Genomic DNA, 22,609 nt, shown 5'->3' with positions numbered 1-22,609 from the left:
CTGGGCACTGGACAAGAATGATGGCCCTTTCCCAGAGAAACAAAAGTCACCAGGCCAGGTTCCTGATGTCAGTTTGCAAGAGGCACTTGGCACTGTCAAACCAGCCGCAGTTGCCTGTGGGGGCACCTTGCATATGGGTGGTCCTGATCCGTTAGGAATTTCAGCAGGCAGAAGGCCACTACGGGCTACCGGGCCCTGGACACGAACAATGGGCTTTCCCCAGAGAAACAAAAGTCACCAGGCCAGGTTGCTGATGTCAGTTTGCAGGAGGCACTTGGCACTGTCAAACCAACCACAGTTGCCTAGTGGGGGCACCTTGCATCTGGGAGGTATCCTGATCCGTGCGGAATTTCAGCAGGCAACCGGCAACTCCGGTCCACTGGGCACTGGACAAGAATGATGGCCCTTTCCCAGAGAAACAAAAGTCACCAGGCCAGGTTCCTCATGTCAGTTTGCAGGAGGCACTAGGCACTGTCAAACCAGCCACAGTTGCCTGAGGTGGTACTTTCGGTCTGGGAGGTATCCTGATCCATGCGGAATTTCAGCAGGCAGCCGGCCATTGCAGGCCACCAGGCCCTAGACATGAACCATGGCCTTTCCCCAGAGAAACAAAAGTCACCAGGCCAGGTTCCTGATGTCAGTTTGCAGGAGGCACTAGGCACTCTCAAACCAGCCACAGTTCCCTTTTGGGTCTCCTTTCATCTTGGAGGTATCCTCAACCGTGTGGAATTTCAGCAGGAAGCAGCCGCCAACTGCGTGCCAAAGGGCACTGGGCACGAACGATGGCCTTTCCCCAGAGAAACAAAAGTCACCAGGCCAGGTTCCTGATGTCAGTTTGCAGGAGGCACTAGGCACTCTCAAACCAGCCACAGTTGCCTTTCGTGATATTTTCGGTCTGGGAGGTATCCTGATCCGTTCAGAATTTCAGCAGGCGGCCGGACACTAGGGGCCACCCGGCCCTGGAAAAGTACAATGGCCTTTCCCCAGAGAAACAAAAGTCATCAGGCCAGGTTCCTCATGTCAGTTTGCAAGAGGCACTTGGCACTCTCAAACCAGCCACAGTTGCCTGCGGTGGTACTTTCGGTCTGGGAGGTATCGTGATCCGTGTGGAATTTCAGCAGGCAGCAGGCCACTCCGGGCCACCGGGCACTGTACACGATCTATGGCCTTTCCCCAGAGAAACAAAAGCACCAGGCCAGGTTCCTGATGTCTGTTTGCAGGAGGCACTTGGCACTGTCAAACCAGCCACAGTTGCCTAGTGGGGGCACCTTGCATCTGGGAGGTATCCTGATCCGTGCGGAATTTCAGCAGGCAACCGGCAACTCCGGTCCACTGGGCACTGGACAAGAATGATGGCCCTTTCCCAGAGAAACAAAAGTCACCAGGCCAGGTTCCTGATGTCAGTTTGCAGGAGGCACTAGGCACTGTCAAACCAGCCACAGTTGCCTCAGGTGGTACTTTCGGTCTGGGAGGTATCCTGATCCATGCGGAATTTCAGCAGGCAGCCGGCCATTGCGGGCCACCAGGCCCTGGACATGAACCATGGCCTTTCCCCAGAGAAACAAAAGTCACCAGGCCAGGTTCCTGATGTCAGTTTGCAGGAGGCACTAGGCACTGTCAAACCAGCCACAATTTCCTGTGGGGGCACCTTGCATCTGGGATGTATCCTCATACGTGCGGAATTTCAGCAGGCAGCCGGCCACTGCGGGCCACCTGGCGCTGGACATGAACCATGGCCTTTCCCCAGAGAAACAAAAGTCACCAGGCCAGGTTCCTCATGTCAGTTTGCAGGAGGCACTAGGCACTGTCAAACCAGCCACAGTTGCCTGAGGTGGTACTTTCGGTCTGGGAGGTATCCTGATCCATGCGGAATTTCAGCAGGCAGCCGGCCATTGCGGGCCACCAGGCCCTGGACATGAACCATGGCCTTTCCCCAGAGAAACAAAACTCACCAGGCCAGGTTCCTGATGTCAGTTTGCAGGAGGCACTTGGCACTGTCAAACCAGCCACAGTTCCCTTTTGGGGCTCCTTTCTTCTTGGAGGTATCCTCAACCGTGAGGAATTTCAGCAGGCAGCCGGCCACTCCGGGCCACCGGGCACTGGACATCATCTATGGCCTTTCCCCAGAGAAACAAAAGTCACTAGGCCCGGTTCCTGATGTCAATTTGCAGGAGGCACTTGGCACTGTCAAACAAATCGCAGGTGCCTGTGGGGGCACTTGTATCTGGGAGGTATCCTGATTCGTTCGGAATTTCAGCAGGCAGCCGGCCTCTCTGGTCCAAATGGTCCAGGATATGAACCATGGCCTTTCCCCTGAGAAACAAAAGTCATCAGGCCAGGTTCCTCATGTCAGTTTGCAGGAGGCACTTGGCACTGTCAAACCAGCCACAGTTGCCTGTCGTGGTACTTTCGGTCTGGGAGGTATTGTGATCCGTGTGGAATTTCAGCAGGCAGCCGGCCACTCCGGGCCACCGGGCACTGTACACAATCTATGGCCTTTCCCCAGAGAAACAAAAGTCACCAGGCCAGGTTCCTGATGTCAGTTTGCAGGAGGCACTTGGCACTGTCAAACCAGCCACAGTTGCCTAGTGGGGGCACCTTGCATCTGGGAGGTATCCTGATCCGTGCGGAATTTCAGCAGGCAACCGACAACTCCGGTCCACTGGGCACTGGACAAGAATGATGGCCCTTTCCCAGAGAAACAAAAGTCACCAGGCCAGGTTCCTGATGTCAGTTTGCAAGAGGCACTTGGCACTGTCAAACCAGCCACAGTTGCCTGTCGTGGTACTTTCGGTATGGGAGGTATCCTGATCCATGCGGAATTTCAGCAGGCAGCCGGCCACTGCGGGCCACCTGGCGCTGGACATGAACCATGGCCATTCCCCAGAGAAACAAAAGTCACCAGGCCAGGTTCCTCATGTCACTTTGCAGGAGGCACTTGGCACTGTCAAACCAGCCGCAGTTGCCTGTGGGGGCACCTTGCATATGGGTGGTCCTGATCCGTTAGGAATTTCAGCAGGCAGAAGGCCACTACGGGCTACCGGGCCCTGGACACGAACAATGGGCTTTCCCCAGAGAAACAAAAGTCACCAGGCCAGGTTGCTGATGTCAGTTTGCAGGAGGCACTTGGCACTGTCAAACCAGCCACAGTTGCCTGTGGAAGCACCCTGCATCTGGGTGGTATCCTCAACCGTGAGGAATTTCAGCAGGCAGCCGGCCACTCCGGGCCAGCGGGCCCCGAACAAGAATGATGGCCCTTTCCCAGAGAAACAAAAGTCACCAGGCCAGGTTCCTGATGTCAGTTTGCAGGAGGCACTTGGCACTCTCAAACCAGCCACAGTTGCCTGCGGTGGTACTTTCGGTCTGGGAGGTATCATGATCCGTGTGGAATTTCAGCAGGCAGCCGGCCACTCCTGGCCACCGGGCCCTGGACATGAACCATGGCCTTTCCCTAGAGAAACAAGAGTCACCAGGCCAGGTTCCTGATGTCAGTTTGCAGGAGGCACTTGGCACTGTCAAACCAGCCACAGTTGCCTGTGTGGGCACATTGCATCCGGGACGAATCCTGATCGGTTCGGAATTTCAGCAGGCAGCCGGCCACTCCGGGCCACCGGGCACTGGACATCATCTATGGCCTTTCCCCAGAGAAACAAAAGTCACTAGGCCCGGTTCCTGATGTCAATTTGCAGGAGGCACTTGGCACTGTCAAAGAAATCGCAGGTGCCTGTGGGGGCACTTGTATCTGGGAGGTATCCTGATTCGTTCGGAATTTCAGCAGGCAGCCGGCCTCTCTGGTCCAACTGGTCCAGGATATGAACCATGGCCTTTCCCCTGAGAAACAAAAGTCACCAGGCCAGGTTCCTCATGTCAGTTTGCAGGAGGCACTTGGCACTGTCAAACCAGCCACAATTTCCTGTGGGGGCACCTTGCATCTGGGATGTATCCTCATACGTGCGGAATTTCAGCAGGCAGCCGGCCACTGCGGGCCACCTGGCGCTGGAAATGAACCATGGCATTTCCCCAGAGAAACAAAAGTCCCCAGACCAGGTTCCTGATGTCAGTTTGCAGGAGGCACTTGGCACTCTCAAACCAGCCACAGTTGCCTGTGGTGATATTTTCGGTCTGGGAGGTATCCTGATCCGTTCAGAATTTCAGCAGGCGGCCGGACACTAGGGGCCACCCGGCCCTGGAAACGTACAATGGCCTTTCCCCAGAGAAACAAAAGTCACCAGGCCAGGTTCCTCATGTCAGTTTGCAGGAGGCACTTGGCACTCTCAAATCAGCCACAGTTGCCTGCGGTGGTACTTTCGGTCTGGGAGGTATCGTGATCCGTGTGGAATTTCAGCAGGCAGCAGGCCACTCCGGGCCACCGGGCACTGTACACGATCTATGGCCTTTCCCCAGAGAAACAAAAGTCACTAGGCCCGGTTCCTGATGTCAATTTGCAGGAGGCACTTGGCACTGTCAAACAAATCGCAGGTGCCTGTGGGGGCACTTGTATCTGGGAGGTATCCTGATTCGTTCGGAATTTCAGCAGGCAGCCGGCCTCTCTGGTCCAACTGCTCCAGGATATGAACCATGGCCTTTCCCCTGAGAAACAAAAGTCACCAGGCCAGGTTCCTGATGTCAGTTTGCAGGAGGCACTAGGCACTGTCAAACCAGCCACAATTTCCTGTGGGGGAACCTTGCATCTGGGAGGTATCCTGATCCGTGCGGAATTTCAGCAGGCAACTGGCAACTCCGGTCCACTGGGCACTGGACAAGAATGATGGCCCTTTCCCAGAGAAACAAAAGTCACCAGGCCAGGTTCCTGATGTCAGTTTGCAGGAGGCACTAGGCACTGTCAAACCAGCCACAGTTGCCTGAGGTGGTACTTTCGGTCTGGGAGGTATCCTGATCCATGCGGAATTTCAGCAGGCAGCCGGCCATTGCGGGCCACCAGGCCCTGGACATGAACCATGGCCTTTCCCCAGAGAAACAAAAGTCACCAGGGCAGGTTCCTGATGTCAGTTTGCAGGAGGCACTAGGCACTGTCAAACCAGCCACAATTTCCTGTGGGGGCACCTTGCATCTGGGATGTATCCTCATACGTGCGGAATTTCAGCAGGCAGCCGGCCACTGCGGGCCACCTGGCGCTGGACATGAACCATGGCCTTTCCCCAGAGAAACAAAAGTCACCAGGCCAGGTTCCTGATGTCAGTTTGCAGGAGGCACTAGGCACTGTCAAACCAGCCACAGTTGCCTGAGGTGGTACTTTCGGTCTGGGAGGTATCCTGATCCATGCGGAATTTCAGCAGGCAGCCGGCCATTGCGGGCCACCAGGCCCTGGACATGAACCATGGCCTTTCCCCAGAGAAACAAAACTCACCAGGCCAGGTTCCTGATGTCAGTTTGCAGGAGGCACTAGGCACTGTCAAACCAGCCACAGTTCCCTTTTGGGGCTCCTTTCTTCTTGGAGGTATCCTCAACCGTGAGGAATTTCAGCAGGAAGCAGCCGCCAACTGCGTGCCAAAGGGCACTGGGCACGAACGATGGCCTTTCCCCAGAGAAACAAAAGTCACCAGGCCACGTTCCTGATGTCAGTTTGCAGGAGGCACTTGGCACTGTCAAACCAGCCACAGTTGCCTGTGGGAGCACCCTGCATCTGGGAGGTATCCTCAACCGTGAGGAATTTCAGCAGGCAGCCGGCCACTCCGGGCCACCGGGCACTGGACATCATCTATGGCCTTTCCCCAGAGAAACAAAAGTCACTAGGCCCGGTTCCTGATGTCAATTTGCAGGAGGCACTTGGCACTGTCAAACAAATCGCAGGTGCCTGTGGGGGCACTTGTATCTGGGAGGTATCCTGATTCGTTCGGAATTTCAGCAGGCAGCCGGCCTCTCTGGTCCAAATGGTCCAGGATATGAACCATGGCCTTTCCCCAGAGAAACAAAAGTCATCAGGCCAGGTTCCTCATGTCAGTTTGCAGGAGGCACTTGGCACTGTCAAACCAGCCACAGTTGCCTGCGGTGGTACTTTCGGTCTGGGAGGTATTGTGATCCGTGTGGAATTTCAGCAGGCAGCCGGCCACTCCGGGCCACCGGGCACTGTACACAATCTATGGCCTTTCCCCAGAGAAACAAAAGTCACCAGGCCAGGTTCCTGATGTCAGTTTGCAGGAGGCACTTGGCACTGTCAAACCAGCCACAGTTGCCTAGTGGGGGCACCTTGCATCTGGGAGGTATCCTGATCCGTGCGGAATTTCAGCAGGCAACCGGCAACTCCGGTCCACTGGGCACTGGACAAGAATGATGGCCCTTTCCCAGAGAAACAAAAGGCACCAGGCCAGGTTCCTGATGTCAGTTAGCAAGAGGGACTTGGCACTGTCAAACCAGCCACAGTTGCCTGTCGTGGTACTTTCGGTATGGGAGGTATCCTGATCCATGCGGAATTTCAGCAGGCAGCCGGCCACTGCGGGCCACCTGGCGCTGGACATGAACCATGGCCATTCCCCAGAGAAACAAAAGTCACCAGGCCAGGTTCCTCATGTCACTTTGCAGGAGGCTCTTGGCACTGTCAAACCAGCCGCAGTTGCCTGTGGGGGCACCTTGCATATGGGTGGTCCTGATCCGTTAGGAATTTCAGCAGGCAGAAGGCCACTACGGGCTACCGGGCCCTGGACACGAACAATGGGCTTTCCCCAGAGAAACAAAAGTCACCAGGCCAGGTTGCTGATGTCAGTTTGCAGGAGGCACTTGGCACTGTCAAACCAGCCACAGTTGCCTGTGGAAGCACCCTGCATCTGGGTGGTATCCTCAACCGTGAGGAATTTCAGCATGCAGCCGGCCACTCCGGGCCAGCGGGCCCCGAACAAGAATGATGGCCCTTTCCCAGAGAAACAAAAGTCACCAGGCCAGGTTCCTGATGTCAGTTTGCAGGAGGCACTTGGCACTCTCAAACCAGCCACAGTTGCCTGCGGTGGTACTTTCGGTCTGGGAGGTATCGAGATCCGTGTGGAATTTCAGCAGGCAGCCGGCCACTCCTGGCCACCAGGCCCTGGACATGAACCATGGCCTTTCCCCAGAGAAACAAAAGTCACCAGGCCAGGTTCCTGATGTCAGTTTGCAGGAGGCACTTGGCACTGTCAAACCAGCCACAGTTGCCTGTGTGGGCACATTGCATCCGGGACGTATCCTGATCGGTTCGGAATTTCAGCAGGCAGCCGGCCACTCCGGGCCACCGGGCACTGGACATCATCTATGGCCTTTCCCCAGAGAAACAAAAGTCACTAGGCCCGGTTCCTGATGTCAATTTGCAGGAGGCACTTGGCACTGTCAAACAAATCGCAGGTGCCTGTGGGGGCACTTGTATCTGGGAGGTATCCTGATTCGTTCGGAATTTCAGCAGGCAGCCGGCCACGCCGGTCCACTGGGCACTGGACAAGAATGATGGCCCTTTCCTCTGAGAAACAAAAGTCACCAGGCCAGGTTCCTGATGTCAGTTTGCAAGAGGCACTTGGCACTGTCAAACCAGCCACAGTTGCCTGTCGTGGTACTTTCGGTATGGGAGGTATCCTGATCCATGCGGAATTTCAGCAGGCAGCCGGCCACTGCGGGCCAGCGGGCCCCGAACAAGAATGATGGCCCTTTCCACAGAGAAACAAAAGTCACCAGGCCAGGTTCCTCATGTCAGTTTGCAGGAGGCACTTGGCACTCTCAAACCAGCCACAGTTGCCTGTGGGGGCACCTTGCATATGGGTGGTCCTGATCCGTTAGGAATTTCAGCAGGCAGAAGGCCACTACGGGCTACCGGGCCCTGGACACGAACAATGGGCTTTCCCCAGAGAAACAAAAGTCACCAGGCCAGGTTCCTGATGTCAGTTTGCAGGAGGCACTTGGCACTGTCAAACCAGCCACAGTTGCCTAGTGGGGGCACCTTGCATCTGGGAGGTATCCCGATCCGTGCGGAATTTCAGCAGGCAACCGGCAACTCCGGTCCACTGGGCACTGGACAAGAATGATGGCCCTTTCCCAGAGAAACAAAAGTCACCAGGCCAGGTTCCTCATGTCAGTTTGCAGGAGGCACTAGGCACTGTCAAACCAGCCACAGTTGCCTGAGGTGGTACTTTCGGTCTGGGAGGTATCCTGATCCATGCGGAATTTCAGCAGGCAGCCGGCCATTGCGGGCCACCAGGCCCTGGACATGAACCATGGCCTTTCCCCAGAGAAACAAAAGTCACCAGGCCAGGTTCCTGATGTCAGTTTGCAGGAGGCACTAGGCACTGTCAAACCAGCCACAGTTCCCTTTTGGGGCTCCTTTCTTCTTGGAGGTATCCTCAACCGTGAGGAATTTCAGCAGGAAGCAGCCGCCAACTGCGTGCCAAAGGGCACTGGGCACGAACGATGCCCTTTCCCCAGAGAAACAAAAGTCACCAGGCCAGGTTCCTGATGTCAGTTTGCAGGAGGCACTTGGCACTGTCAAACCAGCCACAGTTGCCTGCGGTGGTACTTTCGGTCTGGGAGGTATCGTCAACCGTGTGGAATTTCAGCATGCAGCCGGCCACTCTGGGCCACCGGGCACTGTACACGATCTATGGCCTTTCCCCAGAGAAACAAAAGTCACCAGGCCAGGTTCCTGATGTCAGTTTGCAGGAGGCACTTGGCACTGTCAAACCAGCCACAGTTGCCTAGTGGGGGCACCTTGCATCTGGGACGTATCCTGATCCGTGCGGAATTTCAGCAGGCAGCCGGCCACTCCGGTCCACTGGGCACTGGACAAGAATGATGGCCCTTTCCCAGAGAAACAAAAGTCACCAGGCCAGGTTCCTGATGTCAGTTTGCAAGAGGCACTTGGCACTGTCAAACCAGCCACAGTTGCCTGTGGTGGTACTTTCGGTATGGGAGGTATCCTGATCCATGCGGAATTTCAGCAGGCAGCCGGCCACTGCGGGCCACCTGGCGCTGGACATGAACCATGGCCATTCCCCAGAGAAACAAAAGTCACCAGGCCAGGTTCCTCATGTCACTTTGCAGGAGGCTCTTGGCACTGTCAAACCAGCCGCAGTTGCCTGTGGGGGCACCTTGCATATGGGTGGTCCTGATCCGTTAGGAATTTCAGCAGGCAGAAGGCCACTACGGGCTACCGGGCCCTGGACACGAACAATGGGCTTTCCCCAGAGAAACAAAAGTCACCAGGCCAGGTTGCTGATGTCAGTTTGCAGGAGGCACTTGGCACTGTCAAACCAGCCACAGTTGCCTAGTGGGGGCACCTTGCATCTGGGAGGTATCCCGATCCGTGCGGAATTTCAGCAGGCAACCGGCAACTCCGGTCCACTGGGCACTGGACAAGAATGATGGCCCTTTCCCAGAGAAACAAAAGTCACCAGGCCAGGTTCCTGATGTCAGTTTGCAGGAGGCACTAGGCACTGTCAAACCAGCCACAGTTGCCTGAGGTGGTACTTTCGGTCTGGGAGGTATCCTGATCCATGCGGAATTTCAGCAGGCAGCCGGCCATTGCAGGCCACCAGGCCCTGGACATGAACCATGGCCTTTCCCCAGAGAAACAAAAGTCCCCAGGCCAGGTTCCTGATGTCAGTTTGCAGGAGGCACTAGGCACTCTCAAACCAGCCACAGTTCCCTTTTGGGTCTCCTTTCATCTTGGAGGTATCCTCAACCGTGTGGAATTTCAGCAGGAAGCAGCCGCCAACTGCGTGCCAAAGGGCACTGGGCACGAACGATGGCCTTTCCCCAGAGAAACAAAAGTCACCAGGCCAGGTTCCTGATGTCAGTTTGCAGGAGGCACTTGGCACTCTCAAACCAGCCACAGTTGCCTTTGGTGATATTTTCGGTCTGGGAGGTATCCTGATCCGTTCAGAATTTCAGCAGGCGGCCGGACACTAGGGGCCACCCGGCCCTGGAAACGTACAATGGCCTTTCCCCAGAGAAACAAAAGTCACCAGGCCAGGTTCCTCATGTCAGTTTGCAGGAGGCACTTGGCACTCTCAAACCAGCCACAGTTGCCTGCGGTGGTACTTTCGGTCTGGGAGGTATCGTGATCCGTGTGGAATTTCAGCAGGCAGCAGGCCACTCCGGGCCACCGGGCACTGTACACGATCTATGGCCTTTCCCCAGAGAAACAAAAGCACCAGGCCAGGTTCCTGATGTCTGTTTGCAGGAGGCACTTGGCACTGTCAAACCAGCCACAGTTGCCTAGTGGGGGCACCTTGCATCTGGGAGGTATCCTGATCCGTGCGGAATTTCAGCAGGCAACCGGCAACTCCGGTCCACTGGGCACTGGACAAGAATGATGGCCCTTTCCCAGAGAAACAAAAGTCACCAGGCCAGGTTCCTGATGTCAGTTTGCAGGAGGCACTAGGCACTGTCAAACCAGCCACAGTTGCCTGTCGTGGTACTTTCGGTCTGGGAGGTATCCTGATCCATGCGGAATTTCAGCAGGCAGCCGGCCATTGCGGGCCACCAGGCCCTGGACATGAACCATGGCCTTTCCCCAGAGAAACAAAAGTCACCAGGCCAGGTTCCTGATGTCAGTTTGCAGGAGGCACTAGGCACTGTCAAACAAATCGCAGGTGCCTGTGGGGGCACTTGTATCTGGGAGGTATCCTGATTCGTTCGGAATTTCAGCAGGCAGCCGGCCACTGCGGGCCACCTGGCGCTGGACATGAACCATGGCCTTTCCCCAGAGAAACAAAAGTCACCAGGCCAGGTTCCTGATGTCAGTTTGCAGGAGGCACTAGGCACTGTCAAACCAGCCACAGTTGCCTGAGGTGGTACTTTCGGTCTGGGAGGTATCCTGATCCATGCGGAATTTCAGCAGGCAGCCGGCCATTGCGGGCCACCAGGCCCTGGACATGAACCAAGGCCTTTCCCCAGAGAAACAAAACTCACCAGGCCAGGTTCCTGATGTCAGTTTGCAGGAGGCACTAGGCACTCTCAAACCAGCCACAGTTCCCTTTTGGGGCTCCTTTCTTCTTGGAGGTATCCTCAACCGTGAGGAATTTCAGCAGGAAGCAGCCGCCAACTGCGTGCCAAAGGGCACTGGGCACGAACGATGGCCTTTCCCCAGAGAAACAAAAGTCACCAGGCCACGTTCCTGATGTCAGTTTGCAGGAGGCACTTGGCACTGTCAAACCAGCCACAGTTGCCTGTGGGAGCACCCTGCATCTGGGAGGTATCCTCAACCGTGAGGAATTTCAGCAGGCAGCCGGCCACTCCGGGCCACCGGGCACTGGACATCATCTATGGCCTTTCCCCAGAGAAACAAAAGTCACTAGGCCCGGTTCCTGATGTCAATTTGCAGAAGGCACTTGGCACTGTCAAACAAATCGCAGGTGCCTGTGGGGGCACTTGTATCTGGGAGGTATCCTGATTCGTTCGGAATTTCAGCAGGCAGCCGGCCTCTCTGGTCCAAATGGTCCAGGATATGAACCATGGCCTTTCCCCTGAGAAACAAAAGTCATCAGGCCAGGTTCCTCATGTCAGTTTGCAGGAGGCACTTGGCACTGTCAAACCAGCCACAGTTGCCTGCGGTGGTACTTTCGGTCTGGGAGGTATTGTGATCCGTGTGGAATTTCAGCAGGCAGCCGGCCACTCCGGGCCACCGGGCACTGTACACAATCTATGGCCTTTCCCCAGAGAAACAAAAGTCACCAGGCCAGGTTCCTGATGTCAGTTTGCAGGAGGCACTTGGCACTGTCAAACCAGCCACAGTTGCCTAGTGGGGGCACCTTGCATCTGGGACGTATCCTGATCCGTGCGGAATTTCAGCAGGCAACCGGCAACTCCGGTCCACTGGGCACTGGACAAGAATGATGGCCCTTTCCCAGAGAAACAAAAGTCACCAGGCCAGGTTCCTGATGTCAGTTTGCAAGAGGCACTTGGCACTGTCAAACCAGCCACAGTTGCCTGTCGTGGTACTTTCGGTATGGGAGGTATCCTGATCCATGCGGAATCTCAGCAGGCAGCCGGCCACTGCGGGCCACCTGGCGCTGGACATGAACCATGGCCATTCCCCAGAGAAACAAAAGTCACCAGGCCAGGTTCCTGATGTCAGTTTGCAGGAGGCTCTTGGCACTGTCAAACCAGCCGCAGTTGCCTGTGGGGGCACCTTGCATATGGGTGGTCCTGATCCGTTAGGAATTTCAGCAGGCAGAAGGCCACTACGGGCTACCGGGCCCTGGACACGAAAAATGGGCTTTCCCCAGAGAAACAAAAGTCACCAGGCCAGGTTGCTGATGTCAGTTTGCAGGAGGCACTTGGCACTGTCAAACCAGCCACAGTTGCCTGTGGGAGCACCCTGCATCTGGGTGGTATCCTCAACCGTGAGGAATTTCAGCAGGCAGCCGGCCACTCCGGGCCAGCGGGCCCCGAACAAGAATGATGGCCCTTTCCCAGAGAAACAAAAGTCACCAGGCCAGGTTCCTGATGTCAGTTTGCAGGAGGCACTAGGCACTGTCAAACCAGCCACAGTTGCCTGAGGTGGTACTTTCGGTCTGGGAGGTATCGTGATCCGTGTGGAATTTCAGCAGGCAGCCGGCCACTCCTGGCCACCAGGCCCTGGACATGAACCATGGCCTTTCCCCAGAGAAACAAAAGTCACCAGGCCAGGTTCCTGATGTCAGTTTGCAGGAGGCACTTGGCACTGTCAAACCAGCCACAGTTGCCTGTGTGGGCACATTGCATCCGGGACGTATCCTGATCGGTTCGGAATTTCAGCATGCAGCCGGCCACTCCGGGCCACCGGGCACTGGACATCATCTATGGCCTTTCCCCAGAGAAACAAAAGTCACTAGGCCCGGTTCCTGATGTCAATTTGCAGGAGGCACTTGGCACTGTCAAACAAATCGCAGGTGCCTGTGGGGGCACTTGTATCTGGGAGGTATCCTGATTCGTTCGGAATTTCAGCAGGCAGCCGGCCACGCCGGTCCACTGGGCACTGGACAAGAATGATGGCCCTTTCCCCTGAGAAACAAAAGTCACCAGGCCAGGTTCCTGATGTCAGTTTGCAAGAGGCACTTGGCACTGTCAAACCAGCCACAGTTGCCTGTCGTGGTACTTTCGGTATGGGAGGTATCCTGATCCATGCGGAATTTCAGCAGGCAGCCGGCCACTGCGGGCCAGCGGGCCCCGAACAAGAATGATGGCCCTTTCCACAGAGAAACAAAAGTCACCAGGCCAGGTTCCTGATGTCAGTTTGCAGGAGGCACTTGGCACTCTCAAACCAGCCACAGTTGCCTGTGGGGGCACCTTGCATATGGGTGGTCCTGATCCGTTAGGAATTTCAGCAGGCAGAAGGCCACTACGGGCTACCGGGCCCTGGACACGAACAATGGGCTTTCCCCAGAGAAACAAAAGTCACCAGGCCAGGTTCCTGATGTCAGTTTGCAGGAGGCACTTGGCACTGTCAAACCAGCCACAGTTGCCTAGTGGGGGCACCTTGCATCTGGGAGGTATCCCGATCCGTGCGGAATTTCAGCAGGCAACCGGCAACTCCGGTCCACTGGGCACTGGACAAGAATGATGGCCCTTTCCCAGAGAAACAAAAGTCACCAGGCCAGGTTCCTCATGTCAGTTTGCAGGAGGCACTAGGCACTGTCAAACCAGCCACAGTTGCCTGAGGTGGTACTTTCGGTCTGGGAGGTATCCTGATCCATGCGGAATTTCAGCAGGCAGCCGGCCATTGCAGGCCACCAGGCCCTGGACATGAACCATGGCCTTTCCCCAGAGAAACAAAAGTCACCAGGCCAGGTTCCTGATGTCAGTTTGCAGGAGGCACTAGGCACTCTCAAACCAGCCACAGTTCCCTTTTGGGTCTCCTTTCATCTTGGAGGTATCCTCAACCGTGTGGAATTTCAGCAGGAAGCAGCCGCCAACTGCGTGCCAAAGGGCACTGGGCACGAACGATGGCCTTTCCCCAGAGAAACAAAAGTCACCAGGCCAGGTTCCTGATGTCAGTTTGCAGGAGGCACTTGGCACTCTCAAACCAGCCACAGTTGCCTGTGGTGATATTTTCGGTCTGGGAGGTATCCTGATCCGTTCAGAATTTCAGCAGGCGGCCGGACACTAGGGGCCACCCGGCCCTGGAAAAGTACAATGGCCTTTCCCCAGAGAAACAAAAGTCACCAGGCCAGGTTCCTCATGTCAGTTTGCAGGAGGCACTTGGCACTCTCAAACCAGCCACAGTTGCCTGCGGTGGTACTTTCGGTCTGGGAGGTATCGTGATCCGTGTGGAATTTCAGCAGGCAGCAGGCCACTCCGGGCCACCGGGCACTGTACACGATCTATGGCCTTTCCCCAGAGAAACAAAAGCACCAGGCCAGGTTCCTGATGTCTGTTTGCAGGAGGCACTTGGCACTGTCAAACCAGCCACAGTTGCCTAGTGGGGGCACCTTGCATCTGGGAGGTATCCTGATCCGTGCGGAATTTCAGCAGGCAACCGGCAACTCCGGTCCACTGGGCACTGGACAAGAATGATGGCCCTTTCCCAGAGAAACAAAAGTCACCAGGCCAGGTTCCTGATGTCAGTTTGCAGGAGGCACTAGGCACTGTCAAACCAGCCACAGTTGCCTGAGGTGGTACTTTCGGTCTGGGAGGTATCCTGATCCATGCGGAATTTCAGCAGGCAGCCGGCCATTGCGGGCCACCAGGCCCTGGACATGAACCATGGCCTTTCCCCAGAGAAACAAAAGTCACCAGGCCAGGTTCCTGATGTCAGTTTGCAGGAGGCACTAGGCACTGTCAAACCAGCCACAATTTCCTGTGGGGGCACCTTGCATCTGGGATGTATCCTCATACGTGCGGAATTTCAGCAGGCAGCCGGCCACTGCGGGCCACCTGGCGCTGGACATGAACCATGGCCTTTCCCCAGAGAAACAAAAGTCACCAGGCCAGGTTCCTGATGTCAGTTTGCAGGAGGCACTAGGCACTGTCAAACCAGCCACAGTTGCCTAGTGGGGGCACCTTGCATCTGGGAGGTATCCTGATCCGTGCGGAATTTCAGCAGGCAACCGGCAACTCCGGTCCACTGGGCACTGGACAAGAATGATGGCCCTTTCCCAGAGAAACAAAAGTCACCAGGCCAGGTTCCTGATGTCAGTTTGCACGAGGCACTTGGCACTGTCAAACCAGCCACAGTTGCCTGTCGTGGTACTTTCGGTCTGGGAGGTATCCTGATCCATGCGGAATTTCAGCAGGCAGCCGGCCACTGCGGGCCACCTGGCGCTGGACATGAACCATGGCCATTCCCCAGAGAAACAAAAGTCACCAGGCCAGGTTCCTCATGTCACTTTGCAGGAGGCTCTTGGCACTGTCAAACCAGCCGCAGTTGCCTGTGGGGGCACCTTGCATATGGGTGGTCCTGATCCGTTAGGAATTTCAGCAGGCAGAAGGCCACTACGGGCTACCGGGCCCTGGACACGAACAATGGGCTTTCCTCAGAGAAACAAAAGTCACCAGGCCAGGTTGCTGATGTCAGTTTGCAGGAGGCACTTGGCACTGTCAAACCAGCCACAGTTGCCTGTGGGAGCACCCTGCATCTGGGTGGTATCCTCAACCGTGAGGAATTTCAGCAGGCAGCCGGCCACTCCGGGCCAGCGGGCCCCGAACAAGAATGATGGCCCTTTCCCAGAGAAACAAAAGTCACCAGGCCAGGTTCCTGATGTCAGTTTGCAGGAGGCACTTGGCACTGTCAAACCAGCCACAGTTGCCTGCGGTGGTACTTTCGGTCTGGGAGGTATCGTGATCCGTGTGGAATTTCAGCAGGCAGCCGGCCACTCCTGGCCACCAGGCCCTGGACATGAACCATGGCCTTTCCCTAGAGAAACAAAAGTCACCAGGCCAGGTTCCTGATGTCAGTTTGCAGGAGGCCCTTGGCACTGTCAAACCAGCCACAGTTGCCTGTGTGGGCACATTGCATCCGGGACGTATCCTGATCGGTTCGGAATTTCAGCATGCAGCCGGCCACTCCGGGCCACCGGGCACTGGACATCATCTATGGCCTTTCCCCAGAGAAACAAAAGTCACCAGGCCCGGTTCCTGATGTCAATTTGCAGGAGGCACTTGGCACTGTCAAACAAATCGCAGGTGCCTGTGGGGGCACTTGTATCTGGGAGGTATCCTGATTCGTTCGGAATTTCAGCAGGCAGCCGGCCACTCCGGTCCACTGGGCACTGGACAAGAATGATGGCCCTTTCCCCTGAGAAACAAAAGTCACCAGGCCAGGTTCCTGATGTCAGTTTGCAAGAGGCACTTGGCACTGTCAAACCAGCCACAGTTGCCTGTGGTGGTACTTTCGGTATGGGAGCTATCCTGATCCATGCGGAATTTCAGCAGGCAGCCGGCCACTGCGGGCCACCTGGCGCTGGACATGAACCATGGCCATTCCCCAGAGAAACAAAAGTCACCAGGCCAGGTTCCTCATGTCACTTTGCAGGAGGCTCTTGGCACTGTCAAACCAGCCGCAGTTGCCTGTGGGGGCACGTTGCATATGGGTGGTCCTGATCCGTTAGGAATTTCAGCAGGCAGAAGGCCACTACGGGCTACCGGGCCCTGGACACGAACAATGGGCTTTCCCCAGAGAAACAAAAGTCACCAGGCCAGGTTCCTGATGTCAGTTTGCAGGAGGCACTTGGCACTGTCAAACCAGCCACAGTTGCCTAGTGGGGGCACCTTGCATCTGGGAGGTATCCCGATCCGTGCGGAATTTCAGCAGGCAACCGGCAACTCCGGTCCACTGGGCACTGGACAAGAATGATGGCCCTTTCCCAGAGAAACAAAAGTCACCAGGCCAGGTTCCTCATGTCAGTTTGCAGGAGGCACTAGGCACTGTCAAACCAGCCACAGTTGCCTGAGGTGGTACTTTCGGTCTGGGAGGTATCCTGATCCATGCGGAATTTCAGCAGGCAGCCGGCCATTGCAGGCCACCAGGCCCTGGACATGAACCATGGCCTTTCCCCAGAGAAACAAAAGTCACCAGGCCAGGTTCCTGATGTCAGTTTGCAGGAGGCACTAGGCACTCTCAAACCAGCCACAGTTCCCTTTTGGGTCTCCTTTCATCTTGGAGGTATCCTCAACCGTGTGGAATTTCAGCAGGAAGCAGCCGCCAACTGCGTGCCAAAGGGCACTGGGCACGAACGATGGCCTTTCCCCAGAGAAACAAAAGTCACCAGGCCAGGTTCCTGATGTCAGTTTGCAGGAGGCACTTGGCACTCTCAAACCAGCCACAGTTGCCTTTGGTGATATTTTCGGTCTGGGAGGTATCCTGATCCGCTCAGAATTTCAGCAGGCGGCCGGACACTAGGGGCCACCAGGCCCTGGAAACGTACAATGGCCTTTCCCCAGAGAAACAAAAGTCACCAGGCCAGGTTCCTCATGTCAGTTTGCAGGAGGCACTTGGCACTCTCAAACCAGCCACAGTTGCCTGCGGTGGTACTTTCGGTCTGGGAGGTATCGTGATCCGTGTGGAATTTCAGCAGGCAGCAGGCCACTCCGGGCCACTGGGCACTGTACACGATCTATGGCCTTTCCCCAGAGAAACAAAAGCACCAGGCCAGGTTCCTGATGTCTGTTTGCAGGAGGCACTTGGCACTGTCAAACCAGCCACAGTTGCCTAGTGGGGGCACCTTGCATCTGGGAGGTATCCTGATCCGTGCGGAATTTCAGCAGGCAACCGGCAACTCCGGTCCACTGGGCACTGGACAAGAATGATGGCCCTTTCCCAGAGAAACAAAAGTCACCAGGCCAGGTTCCTGATGTCAGTTTGCAGGAGGCACTAGGCACTGTCAAACCAGCCACAGTTGCCTGTCGTGGTACTTTCGGTCTGGGAGGTATCCTGATCCATGCGGAATTTCAGCAGGCAGCCGGCCATTGCGGGCCACCAGGCCCTGGACATGAACCATGGCCTTTCCCCAGAGAAACAAAAGTCACCAGGCCAGGTTCCTGATGTCAGTTTGCAGGAGGCACTAGGCACTGTCAAACCAGCCACAATTTCCTGTTGGGGCACCTTGCATCTGGGATGTATCCTCATACGTGCGGAATTTCAGCAGGCAGCCGGCCACTCCGGGCCACCTGGCGCTGGACATGAACCATGGCCTTTCCCCAGAGAAACAAAAGTCACCAGGCCAGGTTCCTGATGTCAGTTTGCAGGAGGCACTAGGCACTGTCAAACCAGCCACAGTTGCCTGAGGTGGTACTTTCGGTCTGGGAGGTATCCTGATCCATGCGGAATTTCAGCAGGCAGCCGGCCATTGCGGGCCACCAGGCCCTGGACATGAATCATGGCCTTTCCCCAGAGAAACAAAACTCACCAGGCCAGGTTCCTGATGTCAGTTTGCAGGAGGCACTAGGCACTGTCAAACCAGCCACAGTTCCCTTTTGGGGCTCCTTTCTTCTTGGAGGTATCCTCAACCGTGAGGAATTTCAGCAGGAAGCAGCCGCCAACTGCGTGCCAAAGGGCACTGGGCACGAACGATGGCCTTTCCCCAGAGAAACAAAAGTCACCAGGCCAGGTTCCTGATGTCAGTTTGCAGGAGGCACTTGGCACTGTCAAACCAGCCACAGTTGCCTGTGGGAGCACCCTGCATCTGGGAGGTATCCTCAACCGTGAGGAATTTCAGCAGGCAGCCGGCCACTCCGGGCCACCGGGCACTGGACATCATCTATGGCCTTTCCCCAGAGAAACAAAAGTCACTAGGCCCGGTTCCTGATGTCAATTTGCAGGAGGCACTTGGCACTGTCAAACAAATCGCAGGTGCCTGTGGGGGCACTTGTATCTGGGAGGTATCCTGATTCGTTCGGAATTTCAGCAGGCAGCCGGCCACTCCGGTCCACTGGGCACTGGACAAGAATGATGGCCCTTTCCCCTGAGAAACAAAAGTCACCAGGCCAGGTTCCTGATGTCAGTTTGCAAGAGGCACTTGGCACTGTCAAACCAGCCACAGTTGCCTGTGGTGGTACTTTCGGTATGGGAGGTATCCTGATCCATGCGGAATTTCAGCAGGCAGCCGGCCACTGCGGGCCACCTGGCGCTGGACATGAACCATGGCCATTCCCCAGAGAAACAAAAGTCACCAGGCCAGGTTCCTCATGTCACTTTGCAGGAGGCTCTTGGCACTGTCAAACCAGCCGCAGTTGCCTGTGGGGGCACCTTGCATATGGGTGGTCCTGATCCGTTAGGAATTTCAGCAGGCAGAAGGCCACTACGGGCTACCGGGCCCTGGACACGAACAATGGGCTTTCCCCAGAGAAACAAAAGTCACCAGGCCAGGTTCCTGATGTCAGTTTGCAGGAGGCACTTGGCACTGTCAAACCAGCCACAGTTGCCTAGTGGGGGCACCTTGCATCTGGGAGGTATCCCGATCCGTGCGGAATTTCAGCAGGCAACCGGCAACTCCGGTCCACTGGGCACTGGACAAGAATGATGGCCCTTTCCCAGAGAAACAAAAGTCACCAGGCCAGGTTCCTCATGTCAGTTTGCAGGAGGCACTAGGCACTGTCAAACCAGCCACAGTTGCCTGAGGTGGTACTTTCGGTCTGGGAGGTATCCTGATCCATGCGGAATTTCAGCAGGCAGCCGGCCATTGCAGGCCACCAGGCCCTGGACATGAACCATGGCCTTTCCCCAGAGAAACAAAAGTCACCAGGCCAGGTTCCTGATGTCAGTTTGCAGGAGGCACTAGGCACTCTCAAACCAGCCACAGTTCCCTTTTGGGTCTCCTTTCATCTTGGAGGTATCCTCAACCGTGTGGAATTTCAGCAGGAAGCAGCCGCCAACTGCGTGCCAAAGGGCACTGGGCACGAACGATGGCCTTTCCCCAGAGAAACAAAAGTCACCAGGCCAGGTTCCTGATGTCAGTTTGCAGGAGGCACTTGGCACTCTCAAACCAGCCACAGTTGCCTTTGGTGATATTTTCGGTCTGGGAGGTATCCTGATCCGCTCAGAATTTCAGCAGGCGGCCGGACACTAGGGGCCACCCGGCCCTGGAAACGTACAATGGCCTTTCCCCAGAGAAACAAAAGTCACCAGGCCAGGTTCCTCATGTCAGTTTGCAGGAGGCACTTGGCACTCTCAAACCAGCCACAGTTGCCTGCGGTGGTACTTTCGGTCTGGGAGGTATCGTGATCCGTGTGGAATTTCAGCAGGCAGCAGGCCACTGCGGGCCACCGGGCACTGTACACGATCTATGGCCTTTCCCCAGAGAAACAAAAGCACCAGGCCAGGTTCCTGATGTCTGTTTGCAGGAGGCACTTGGCACTGTCAAACCAGCCACAGTTGCCTAGTGGGGGCACCTTGCATCTGGGAGGTATCCTGATCCGTGCGGAATTTCAGCAGGCAACCGGCAACTCCGGTCCACTGGGCACTGGACAAGAATGATGGCCCTTTCCCAGAGAAACAAAAGTCACCAGGCCAGGTTCCTGATGTCAGTTTGCAGGAGGCACTAGGCACTGTCAAACCAGCCACAGTTGCCTGAGGTGGTACTTTCGGTCTGGGAGGTATCCTGATCCATGCGGAATTTCAGCAGGCAGCCGGCCATTGCGGGCCACCAGGCCCTGGACATGAACCATGGCCTTTCCCCAGAGAAACAAAAGTCACCAGGCCAGGTTCCTGATGTCAGTTTGCAGGAGGCACTAGGCACTGTCAAACCAGCCACAATTTCCTGTTGGGGCACCTTGCATCTGGGATGTATCCTCATACGTGCGGAATTTCAGCAGGCAGCCGGCCACTCCGGGCCACCTGGCGCTGGACATGAACCATGGCCTTTCCCCAGAGAAACAAAAGTCACCAGGCCAGGTTCCTGATGTCAGTTTGCAGGAGGCACTAGGCACTGTCAAACCAGCCACAGTTGCCTGAGGTGGTACTTTCGGTCTGGGAGGTATCCTGATCCATGCGGAATTTCAGCAGGCAGCCGGCCATTGCGGGCCACCAGGCCCTGGACATGAATCATGGCCTTTCCCCAGAGAAACAAAAGTCACCAGGCCAGGTTCCTGATGTCAGTTTGCAGGAGGCACTTGGCACTGTCAAACCAGCCACAGTTGCCTGTGGGAGCACCCTGCATCTGTGAGGTATCCTCAACCGTGAGGAATTTCAGCAGGCAGCCGGCCACTCCGGGCCACCGGGCACTGGACATCATCTATGGCCTTTCCCCAGAGAAACAAAAGTCACTAGGCCCGGTTCCTGATGTCAATTTGCAGGAGGCACTTGGCACTGTCAAACAAATCGCAGGTGCCTGTGGGGGCACTTGTATCTGGGAGGTATCCTGATTCGTTCGGAATTTCAGCAGGCAGCCGGCCTCTCTGGTCCAAATGGTCCAGGATATGAACCATGGCCTTTCCCCTGAGAAACAAAAGTCATCAGGCCAGGTTCCTCATGTCAGTTTGCAGGAGGCACTTGGCACTGTCAAACCAGCCACAGTTGCCTGCGGTGGTACTTTCGGTCTGGGAGGTATTGTGATCCGTGTGGAATTTCAGCAGGCAGCCGGCCACTCCGGGCCACCGGGCACTGTACACAATCTATGGCCTTTCCCCAGAGAAACAAAAGTCACCAGGCCAGGTTCCTGATGTCAGTTTGCAGGAGGCACTTGGCACTGTCAAACCAGCCACAGTTGCCTAGTGGGGGCACCTTGCATCTGGGAGGTATCCTGATCCGTGCGGAATTTCAGCAGGCAACCGGCAACTCCGGTCCACTGGGCACTGGACAAGAATGATGGCCCTTTCCCAGAGAAACAAAAGTCACCAGGCCAGGTTCCTGATGTCAGTTTGCAAGAGGCACTTGGCACTGTCAAACCAGCCACAGTTGCCTGTCGTGGTACTTTCGGTATGGGAGGTATCCTGATCCATGCGGAATTTCAGCAGGCAGCCGGCCACTGCGGGCCACCTGGCGCTGGACATGAACCATGGCCATTCCCCAGAGAAACAAAAGTCACCAGGCCAGGTTCCTCATGTCACTTTGCAGGAGGCTCTTGGCACTGTCAAACCAGCCGCAGTTGCCTGTGGGGGCACCTTGCATATGGGTGGTCCTGATCCGTTAGGAATTTCAGCAGGCAGAAGGCCACTACGGGCTACCGGGCCCTGGACACGAACAATGGGCTTTCCCCAGAGAAACAAAAGTCACCAGGCCAGGTTCCTGATGTCAGTTTGCAGGAGGCACTAGGCACTGTCAAACCAGCCACAGTTGCCTGAGGTGGTACTTTCGGTCTGGGAGGTATCCTGATCCATGCGGAATTTCAGCAGGCAGCCGGCCATTGCAGGCCACCAGGCCCTGGACATGAACCATGGCCTTTCCCCAGAGAAACAAAAGTCACCAGGCCAGGTTCCTGATGTCAGTTTGCAGGAGGCACTAGGCACTGTCAAACCAGCCACAGTTCCCTTTTGGGTCTCCTTTCATCTTGGAGGTATCCTCAACCGTGTGGAATTTCAGCAGGAAGCAGCCGCCAACTGCGTGCCAAAGGGCACTGGGCACGAACGATGGCCTTTCCCTAGAGAAACAAAAGTCACCAGGCCAGGTTCCTGATGTCAGTTTGCAGGAGGCACTTGGCACTCTCAAACCAACCACAGTTGCCTTTGGTGATATTTTCGGTCTGGGAGGTATCCTGATCCGTTCAGAATTTCAGCAGGCGGC

This window comes from Passer domesticus, chromosome 6, assembly GCF_036417665.1.
Source record: "Passer domesticus isolate bPasDom1 chromosome 6, bPasDom1.hap1, whole genome shotgun sequence".
NCBI lineage: Eukaryota > Metazoa > Chordata > Aves > Passeriformes > Passeridae > Passer > Passer domesticus.
Note: the sequence above shows the minus strand (reverse complement) of the source record.